This window comes from Empidonax traillii, unplaced genomic scaffold (genome assembly GCF_003031625.1).
Source record: "Empidonax traillii isolate 1590-97213 ecotype Southwest subspecies unplaced genomic scaffold, ASM303162v1 scaffold720:size321207, whole genome shotgun sequence".
In the NCBI taxonomy this organism is placed as follows: Eukaryota; Metazoa; Chordata; class Aves; order Passeriformes; family Tyrannidae; genus Empidonax; species Empidonax traillii.
Window position 1 is genome coordinate 293,029 of NW_020955913.1, and position 10,567 is coordinate 303,595.

Consider the following 10,567-nt stretch of genomic DNA (forward strand, 5'->3'; position numbering starts at 1 on the left):
ACTGGCAATGAGGAGCAGCTCCACCGAAGGGCTGAGCAGCCTGTGGGGTTGGAGCTGCAGTTGCCTGTGGTGGATGGCTGCCCAGGCCGCTTGGCTCTGCAGCAGGAATGCAGCTTTGCTTGCTCAGGCCCAGCAGAGCCAGGGCAGGATGAAGAGAGCAGTTGTGTTGGCAGCCAGAGATGGGTCTGTCAGGAGTCCTCTCTGGCTTTCCCAGTTCCAGCTGGATAGATGTTTCCAAACACCATTTAACAGCTGGTGTCCACAGGGACTGGCAGGAGTGTTAAGGCTTTTATTCTGCCGCTCTCCCTTGCATAGGGAGCACAGGCATCCTGCTTGAACCCTCAGCCATCCCTGCAGTGGGGCTGGGGCCAACCCTGCTCTTCCTCACTGGCTGGAGATGAAGGCTCCTCAGGGAGCACTGTGGGAACAGGGGGCTGCGGTGCTGTCACCACCAGGGAGACCCCCAAGTTGGCCCCTCAGCACTGTGCAGAGCCTGGCAAGGGGAGAGGGACAGAAAAAGAGACATTGGCTCTTCTCCTTCCCAGCCCAAGCGGTTGAGGGGCTGCCAAGGGCTTTGCAGCAGGGAGAAGAAAGGCAGCGTTCATGGGAGCTGCGTGACTCCGAGCTGCTGGGCCGGGAGCCAGGCACGTCAGCACCTGATGGGCCAGCTTGGGGAAGGGCTTCTTGCTCCTCACCTACAGAGGAGCCCTTTGAAGGGGTCGCAGTGTAGTGAGGTCTCTCCTTCCCCACTGCCCTGCCTGTTCTGGGCTGGGCTGCTGCCTGTGAGAGGCATCACACTGGCTCTTTCCCTGGGAGCCTGGCTCCTGCACTGCTGCCTTGGACGATGTTGGCTGAGATAGCTGCCCAGGGTCCCTCCTGCCTGTCCTCCTGCTTGTGTCAACTTGTGGGGGTAGCCCTGGGGGACCTGGATCAGTCCTCTGCCCATCTGTGCAGACTGCAAACAAGCAGCCTCCAGCTGTGTGCTGGCTCTGTGGAGGCTGAACGGATTGTTCCCAGCGAGAGGTGCAGGGCTGGACAGTCATCAGCTCTCACAGCAGATCCCCCCCCCTTATGCAGGCAGGCTAGAGCCTGCCTAGAAAATCCTTCCTCCAGAAGCCACTGGACAGAAGAGCCCTTGTGTAGCCTTTTTGGAGGGGTGCCTGGTACCTGCTGAGGGAGACTTTCCCCTTCCCAGTGAACAGATGCCTGCCCCTGGCTGTGCCATATGGTGTTTTGGTCTCACCTTCTCCCAGCACAACCCGTCCTCCAGCCCTACAAGCAGGTGAGATTGCTCAGGGCTCTGCTCCCTGGAGACAGCTCCCCACAGGCTCTGGGAACTGCCAAGGGTCTGGTGTGGGAAGAGGTGTGACAGGTCCGTGCCTGGAGTGTGTCCCTGTGGGAAGTGCTGCCCTGTCAGCGTGGCCTTGGCCCTGTGTCACCATTCCAGGAGAGGTTTGGCTGTGCAGAGGAAAGCATAGCAATGGTGGGGTGAGTAGATGGCACTTCAGGTTTGGGGTCAAGGATGCTCATGACAATTCTGGGGACACCAGTCGGGCTTGGATGAAATCTGGTTCTGCCTGCCAGCCGTGAGTGTTTCAGAGTCTCTCTTTGGGGCTGGATTCATGCTGTAAGCCATTCCTACCTGAGCTGGCACATCCCTTCTGGTTCCTCCAGCAGCATCTCTGCTCTTTTTCCCACTCAGGTTTATTGGGTGGACGATTGCCCAAGGCTCAGCATCAGTAGCCATGCTCACTCTCAGGCCTGTGGATTTGGGACATGCAAGGATGGGAAGGGAGGAGCTGACAGCTTTGCCTTTTATTAGCGTGTTGCAGGGCACAAGGCCAGCCCTCTTCCTGGCCTGGCTGCAAACTCAGCACCTTGTTCTTCTGCTCCCCTGGCTTTTCCTGTGGGCTGAGGGCTGATCCCGCTCCTGCTGTGGCTGCTCTGCTGACTTGCCCTCCAGCTCCCTGTGCTTGCTGCTGTGCTAGCACCCAAAGTGCTGTTCAGCTTGGCTGCCTGGCTGCACTTCTGACTTGTCGTGGGCTGTCTGGGCAGCACCCCGTTTCATCATTGCTAGGGGTTTATGGCAGAGGGCTGTGAAACTCCCTCTTCCCCACTCTGCTCCGTCCCAGGCACCCAGGAGGGTTGATGCCTGTGGAACTGTCTGTCTGGCCTGGCTAGGACAGACCGAGCAGTGATGCTATGCCTGGCTGGGATGCTCTGTGCCATGGTCTGTCCCTGGCACCCCTCCACTATGGAGATTATCCAATAATTATCCCAACATCCTGTGCCAGTGCAGGGCGGAGGAGCTGGTGCTGCCCCAGGCACTCTGGCAGGGACCAGCCATTTCCATCTGCATAATGGAGAGACTGTAGCACAACCAGCATCAGCCCACTCTGGGATATTTTTAGGCCTGGTTGTGCTGATGAGGGAGAGATGACAGGCTCACTCCATATCCGGACCACGCGATGCCTCTCCCAGCTGCAGCCACCTGGTGCAATGGGAGGAGCAAGGGCCATTCCCTCAGGAAAGGCAGCAGCGACTGGTGCTGTGGCTCTGGGCTTCCTGGGAACAGCTGCTGGTGTAGGATACCACCATCCTCTCCCTGAACTCATGCAGTTTCGCTGCTCTTGAGAGAGCAGGTTAATGAATTCCCCAGATCTCACTGGCTCGTGACCTTGAGGGTATTTCCTGTCTTGTGCAGGAAAAGGAAGGAGGAATCTGAGCAGATGATGCTGTGGGACTGAAGCGTGGGCAGCAATGTGATTACACATGGTCACTTGCTGTCACAGAAATGGGGAGCCCCTTCAGCTGAGGAGTTTGGCTTTTCCGCAGGGCCTGAGGCTTGGGAAGTGGTATGGAAGAAGGGATCAAAGCTTTCCCTTTTTGGCAGAGCCCTGGGTGGGGCTGCAGCTGACAGAGTGGAAGGAGTGGTGAGTTGGAGGTGACTTGGGTAAGACGTTGGAGAACAGGAGATCTGGGGCAGGAGGCCATCCCTTTGTGGCCAGGCTTGTCTGCAGCTGGTCCCCCAGCCCTGCTGGGGATGCCTGGCATGAAGCAGGAGCCCCATGCTCTGGGCACACCCAGTGACACTGCTGCTGGGAGGTGACAGTGCCAAGCTGTGGATGTGTCCTGGATGCTGGGAGAGGGGGTAACTACCTAACACTTCCAGAAGTGCCAGGGTCTATGGCTGGGTTGGAGAGGAGCTGGGCCAGGGCAGGCTGCTTCACACCAGAGCTCACGTGCCAGCCCAGGTGGGTTTTAGGTGCTGAACTCTGAACACAGGACTTGTCTGGGCAACTGTGCAAATCAGCAGTGTTAATCTACCCCATTCAGCAGGAACCTGTCTGTCAGGGAGAATGTCAGTGGTACCAACACCTTGTTGTGGTTAGCTTCCCCCAGCCCTGCTGCAGGTACAAGCCTCCCTCGACTGGCTGCTGAGCCCTGGAAAGTTCCAGAAGTTGCTTCTGCCTGGCCCTGTGGACCTGTCAGCATGCCCCAGCATAGCAGTGGTTCAGGTGATGGCTGCAGAAAGTTCATATTCCCTTGGCTGTGGCACAAGGAGTTGGTTCCCAGGGGTAGGATGGGACACATTTGTTGGAGAGGCTGAGATCTGTCCCTGCCTTCTTGAGCTGGGCTGGGTGGGCTGCAGCTGCCTCTGAGCTGTGTGTAGGGGACCCGCTGGCTTGGCTGTTCCCCCATGGCTGCTGGGACAGGGGCAGAGTCCTCTGTGGCTGGCAGCTCTGCACATACACTGTTTAGGACCCCACTTACTACACAAGGATCCAGTGTTCCCTAAGTCCTGTTCTCACTTGTACCTACCACCACAGGACTGTGTGACTGTGGGTGATGTACCTGGGGGGGGTGAGGTACTTTGACAGCACCCCTCTGTCTGTGCCCCTTGCCCGTGGCTGGCAGCTCAGTCCTCATGGCTGCTGTTAGCCCACGTCCTGCCAGCAAACACAGCACAACCTCCAGAGGCACTTCCCCCTGGCTGCTCCAACTCCCCATCATGCAAAGTAGCTGCAAGAATGCACAGGTTGCCACAAATGCTGAATCTCCAAAACACAGCATGTCCGTGTCCCACAGGTGTGTTACTTGGGTTCTTTCTGAGGCTTCAGTTCACCAGGGAGCAGCAGAGGTAAGACAGGGTTCAGACTGAAGAGGCTGTAAAGAGGAGCCCATGGCCACATGGCCCCATCACCGCAGCAGGACGGCTGAAGGTACAGGAAGACCTGCTTGCTCCAGTGCAAGTACTTAGGTACTGAAGCTCCAGGCTAGAGATGAGGCATTTCCTGGGTGAAGGGCAGGTGGTGAGCAGTGCTACAGGCAGTGTGGTGCCACGGAGCCAGCACGGGCTGTCATACCTGTTTTTAGAAAGAGCAGGTGAAGAAGACTGTCCTCAGGCTGACCCCTCCACACCCTCCCTACTGCCTTTTCTATCACACAGGAATCAGTCCTGGTTTCCTCTTTGCTGCTGGAGCTGTTTGGACAGGAGATCAGGAGGGGTGAACCCGAGGACACACACAGCCCTTCTTCATCCTCGAGCCACAGGTGTCAAAAAATTAAAGCTGAGACCACCTAATCTCATTTATAGGCTACTGCAGCCTTCAGAGACCATGCTGTACTTACTTTCAGGTTCGAGTTTTTCCCATTTTCAACTTCTCACCTTTGGCTCCTGCACTTCCCTTTGCCCATAGCAGTGCTCTGCTCCCCCTGGTGAGGAGACCCTCTCCAGGGCCAGTGGAGTAGCCTGTACTCCTCACATCCCACACAGCTTTATTTGCCACACTTCCAAGCCTTAGCTTCTTTTTTATGGTGGTGCTTCTCCTCAGGATTTCTGTGCCTGTTCTGAAGTTTGCAAAGCTGGACCAGCCATGCAGTTGGCTTTGCCAGAGCTCTAGCTCTGCTTGGAAATCCCCTCCATGACCCTCTGACTCATGGTTCTCAGAACCAAGGTGCTGTGCTGCGGGCTCACAGCAACACTCATGTGTGGGGACAGCCCTCTTTTCCAGCTTTTTTTTCCTTAATTCCACCTCCCATCTCTGCTTTCCGAGACATCCTCCACCCTCTGTTACAGCCTGTTCTCTCCATTCCCAAGAACCTTCTTTTTGCAGCCCATCGCTGTGCTGTGGGATCGTGATCATTTTCCCAGGCCTTTCAGCTCATGCTGTTGCAGCAGGCAGCCTGTTCAGTAATTTATAACCCCCCCAAGTGTAAGCCTTGACCTTTTCATTCAGACAATTGGTTTCGAGAACTACGAAATGGCACTGGACCAGGATACTGTCACTGTGGGTTTAGGTACACTCCCCATTGCTGATGTCTCCCCATTAAGACTTGGCCCACCAACAGACCTCAGAATGTAGCTGTTGATACACACAGTTGTTAAATCGTGAGCCTTATTAATTCTTTATAATACAGACTTTTAATTAAAATTCTATGGAATTTTTGTTGGCGGCGGAGAAGGCAAAGTGTGCTCTATAGATGCTTCCATTCTCACCAGCCAGACCTTTCCTTTTGCCCGGGAAGGAATTTCCCTGTGCTGTGTAACAGCCTCAGGATGCCCTTGGCTGTGCTTTCACCTTCCCAGCAGCACTCTGGGGCTCTCTGCCATTTCTCTGTCCATTACTTTGGCTCTTTGAATCACACTGGCCTCCTACCAGCTGACCATTCATTAAAAATTAACAGGTATGTTTAGGACAGTCTATGATTATGTCATCAAAATGTTTGTAAATTACTCGGGCCCTGTGGCATGAGTGTGACTGGTTTGGGGACCTTTCTCCTTGTGCCCCTGCTCTGCCAAATTCCCTCCCCTCTGTGACAGCACGGGAGATGGAGTCACTCCTGCCATTCCTGTTTGAGAGGAGGCAGTGGCTGGACAGTACCTGCTGCCTCACCTGACTCTCTCAGCTGTTCTTATGGCATGAAAGGGGACGGGGCGATGCCTGGCTGGAGGGCTCAAGATGAGCCCGTTGAAGGTCATGGCCATCACTGCTCAAACTGTCTCTGAAATTCAGGTTCCTTCAGCAATCATCTGAGAAACTCGAGGGCAGCCCCCCTGGCTCTGGAGAAGCAGCTGGAGCTGGGCTCCTTCCAGGTTCCTGCGGCACCTGCACGAAGAAGTGCGCTGGGATATCCGATGATGGTAAATGGGCTGGGCAAGATTCCCCATTTTACTCCTGGGTCTCAGGTAGGCTTCACTGGGGGTGCTGCTGGGTAGAGACCAGAATTAAAGAACCTTCATTGCAGCCTATTATTGAAGAGGCTGTTTTCATGGTGTGCAGCCCAGTAACTGGTCAGGGCACCAGATTCCACAGTGACTGCTGTCACTCTGAACAGGTTGGGTAAAATATTAAGAGGCGTTGCAAAAATATTTCCCATCCGTGAGGGTTCTGGATGTGCAGCTGAGATACAGTTGGCCAGCCCAGGTGGCCCTAACCTGCCAGCAGCAGGTCTGGAAAAGATTTGGGATGATCCTGCCTGAATGTTTACCCCAATGCTATGGCAGAAAGGACCAGTGCAGGCCTTTAAGACAGAAAATAGGAAAAAGCAGATTTAATCCCTGTGTCAAAGCATTAGGGACGCTCACTGTGGGATTCTACATCTTGAAAAAGATTCAGGAAAATCAGAGAGGCTGCATGGAGCAGAAATGCAAAAAATGGCTTGAGGGTGGGAGGAAAAGCCTGGCAGAAAGAGAATTAAACAACTCAGTATATTTAGCTTATCAGAAAGACGGATGAGAGGGGGTTTGCTTGCAGCATATGTGTAGTGTCACAAAGAGAAAATGCCAGGCTCTGAAAGGCTCTTTAATCAAGCAGAAGGCAGAACAAAATGGTACGTCTGCAAGCTGAAGCCAGACGCAGGGAGGTGGGATGCTCTTCTGAACGTGAGGGCGAGGGACTCCTGAAACAGACCCAGAAAGGTGGGAGTCTCCACCGCTTGTCTCCGAATCAAGCCTCCCCCCTGTCTTGGAAACTATGCGCGAACCAAACGTAGTGTATCGGAATTACTGCAAGGAGAGGAACTGCTGAGCTCTGTGCTGCTCACACGGCCCTTGCCAGGCCACTGGGTCACTTCAGCTGAGGAAGACCCTGGGAAAGCGGGTCCAGTTGGGCAGAGCGGGGAGCCAACTGGGCAGGCTCCGGGTGTTTACCTGCACCTGTAGTGGTAAGTGTGGCTCTTTGCTGTTGAAAACATCTGGAGGGTGGCAGAATTAATTTTTGAGCCGAATTCGGACTGTTTTAGCTTGTTTTGTGTGGGCCTGCTGCTGCTGTTTAACATTTCTGTTCTTAGCACAGCCAGAGCACCAGAAATGTAAAGTATTCTCCATGGGCTGATCACAGACAGAGCCTGCGCTTAAGAATAAAGCATAATGAGTGTGTGAATGAAACAAGTTCGGTCAGAGAGATAAGACAAAATACAAGTGTCTTACAGCCCAGATTGCATTCCCCAAGCCCGTGCATCAGCAGAGGTAATCTCTATCTAGCCATTACTTGAAAGAGATCTTTGCTGTGGTATTTAGTGGGATTTAATTAATCATAAAATATTGCATTAATTAGTATCAGGTCTGATTTGATGACATGTAATTTGGGGAGAAGGATTACAGTGTGAGTATTAGAATGATAATTTTTACGGGGTAGAGAAGCAAAATGAGATTAGGAGTCTCACTACGGAGGAAGCCCGGAGGCTGATGTGTGTGTGTTTGGCATCTGATGCAGATAGTTACAGCATAACTTTATTTACTGTTGGGAAAAGAAGCTGTAGCTGTTATTTACATGCTCTTCATATAGTGTATGGCTCAACCACCCTGAATGAAAAAAGCAGGCAGGCATCAGTTCAGTGGGGACGCCCCATGGTGCTTAGCACCACACATGAGGGGCATTTGCAGAGCAATTTTGGCATGCCCCAGGTGGGCCCCTTTGAAAAGAAGGGCAGAAGGAAGCTTTGCTGGTGGTCACCTGCTGTGCCCAAGCCATGTCTAGTCCAACGTGAGCATCCCAAGAAGCAGGCAGCATCGATGCAGGGACATGGGGGTGGGAACCCTCGCTGCCTGCTCTGAGCACTGACCGGTCCAGCTGTCCTGTGTTACCTGCTAATGCAGCCACCAGCTCTGCCCTCTGCCAGAGCCTCTTTTCCCCAGATCGTGGGCAGTGTTGCTGCAGGAAATGCTCTGCAGACACGTGGGCAGTCACAGGCTCAGCAGGTTTGCCACAAGTGGGTTCTGTTGAGCAGGATGGGCTGCAGCTCTTGCCCTATCATTTGGTCAGTTTGGCTCTGAAAAGCTCCAGAGCATTCTGGAAAGCGGCACGGCAATATGATAGGATTTAATCAGACTTAATTATTCCCCTGCTGCCTATCTCCTAGCAACATCCAGCTTGACATCTGCCTGCGAATGAAATGTGTAAGTTAAGTAGGAACACGCTCAGACTGAAGTCCTGCTACTTGAACCAAATCACTCCACTAATCATTGCGTTAATTCATCCCATGGATGTTAGACAGCTGCCAGGCGCTGGTACCTGATTTTCAGAGACACACAATGCTTCTCTCCTGAGCTTTTTCCAGGCTGGCACGAAGCATGACTTCATCCTGGGCCCTTTCCAGCACACTGACACCTGATAACGGGGGTAGGGTTTCCCGAGTGACAAACACGGTTTCAGGAGCAAGCCCCAGCCTTGTCACTGTTTGGCTTCGTGCTGTAATTCCCTGCTTATCTTGTCGTTGGAATCAGATCACCCACTGTGCCTGCACACCGTGAGGTTCAAAGGCCGAGTGGTACAGCTGGGACAGTTTGGATGAGGTTTGGGGTCAGACAGAGCAGATGGGGCACAGCGGGGGCAGGCAGTACAGGCAGCTCCCTGTCACCAGGACAAGGGCAGCTGAGGCAGGGAAAAGAGACCCAGCTTACATGGATAGAGGGATGAAGAGGGGAAGAGAGAAGCAGGCCTAAAACAAGCGTTTGTAAAGTAAAACTGGGCTCCAGTCAGACATGATGTGGCACAGGAGTCAGTGGTGCTACTGGAGGAAATGAGCCCAGCAGTAGAGCTGGGGCCTTTGGAGGAGGCTGCCCAGCCCAGCTCTGGCTGCCAGCTTGCCATGAAGCTGGAGGGAAAGGAGCTGCCTCGGGTGGGTGAGAGCAACAAGCGTCTTGAGTGGGTCAGCCCTGGGAGCTGGGTGTGGGCAGCAGAGGGAGGGCAGACCTGCGGATGGACAGGGCTGTGTAGATGCGGTCGTGTCCCCTCTCTACACACCTTCCGTGGGGGAAATTGGTGCCAGTGGTACCTGGGTGTCTGCATGAGTCTGATGGTCTCCTGCATTGCGCCTAGAAGTTGTTGTTGGTATCCAAAAAAACCTAATGGCATGTCAGTGCGACACGTGCCTCCCTTATGTCTCTGCAGAGGAGTGTGGCAGTTCTGCAAGCCTGGCTGCGTGGGTGCCACACTTGCAGCCAGCTTGCACAGACTTCGTTTGTGTGGAACACAAAGCCTGGGGCTTCTGGCTGTGAAAGTGAGGCTCTGTGAGCCCCCACCAGCTCTCCCTGTGACCTGCATGAACTCTGCCTTTTGTGGACTGCCAGGGACTGGGCCCAGGCAGTGCTCAGGCAGCCCTGTGCTGCTCAAGGCAGCGCCTGCTGTTCAACACTGGCAGCTGGGCTCGCCTGCACTGGGAGCTGCCACCATGCTGGACATCGTGACATGATCCTACTTAGATTCCCTTAAACTCACATGGTTTTTGTTTTCCTTCTGTTACCCGTGACAGATGGAGGGTCACTGGGCTGCTGTGCTGTGCTGAAGATGCAGGTTTATTCCTATCAGTTTCTTTCCTTTCAGATGACTTTTCCCCACACGACTGATCATTTCCCTTGATCATTCTCTCCCTGCGCTGCCTTATACTTGAGCTTGTCACTTGTCCTCTGCCTAACGAGCATTAGGGGTAAACGGCAAGGCCAGCAACAAAGAGGGCAATGCCGTGGGAAGAGCGAGGTGCAGGCAGGCCCCAGTGCTGCAGTGCTCGCAGGGCAGCTGACAATGTGGAGACCCTCACACATCGGGGAGTGCCCGGGAGCTGCCCTGGCTGCGTGGTGTGAGCTGTGCTGTGCCGTAGGAGGGCAGCTGATGGGGTCTGTGCTGCCCAGCCTGGTGTAGTCCAGTGGCAGAGGCTGTGCCACACTGGGAGGCCCGGGGAGGTGGCACAGTGCGGTGCAGCGGCTGGGCAGGACCCTGCTGGGCGTCTGCAGGACGGGATCTGCAGGAGCTGGAGGACGGTGCGAAGGCAGTGACCGGACTGTGCACCGTGGACTGGGGCTGCAAGGGGCACGGCCGGGCTCCCCGTGTAGTGGCTGCAGCCTGGCTGGGCAGAGCAGGGCAGGGGCGAGGCCGCTCGGAGGGTGGTGGGCAGTGCAGCAGCTGAAGGGAGAGGCAGTGAGCGCAGGACAGGGGATACCGTGTCACTGCCGGGGCACAGCGCTGGGCAGCAGGGGCGTGCAGAGCGGTGGCTGCCTTGGGGTGTGGAGGCGCCTCGGCTGGGGAAGGTGCAGTGACATGCAGTGACAACGCGCCAAGCCTGAAGT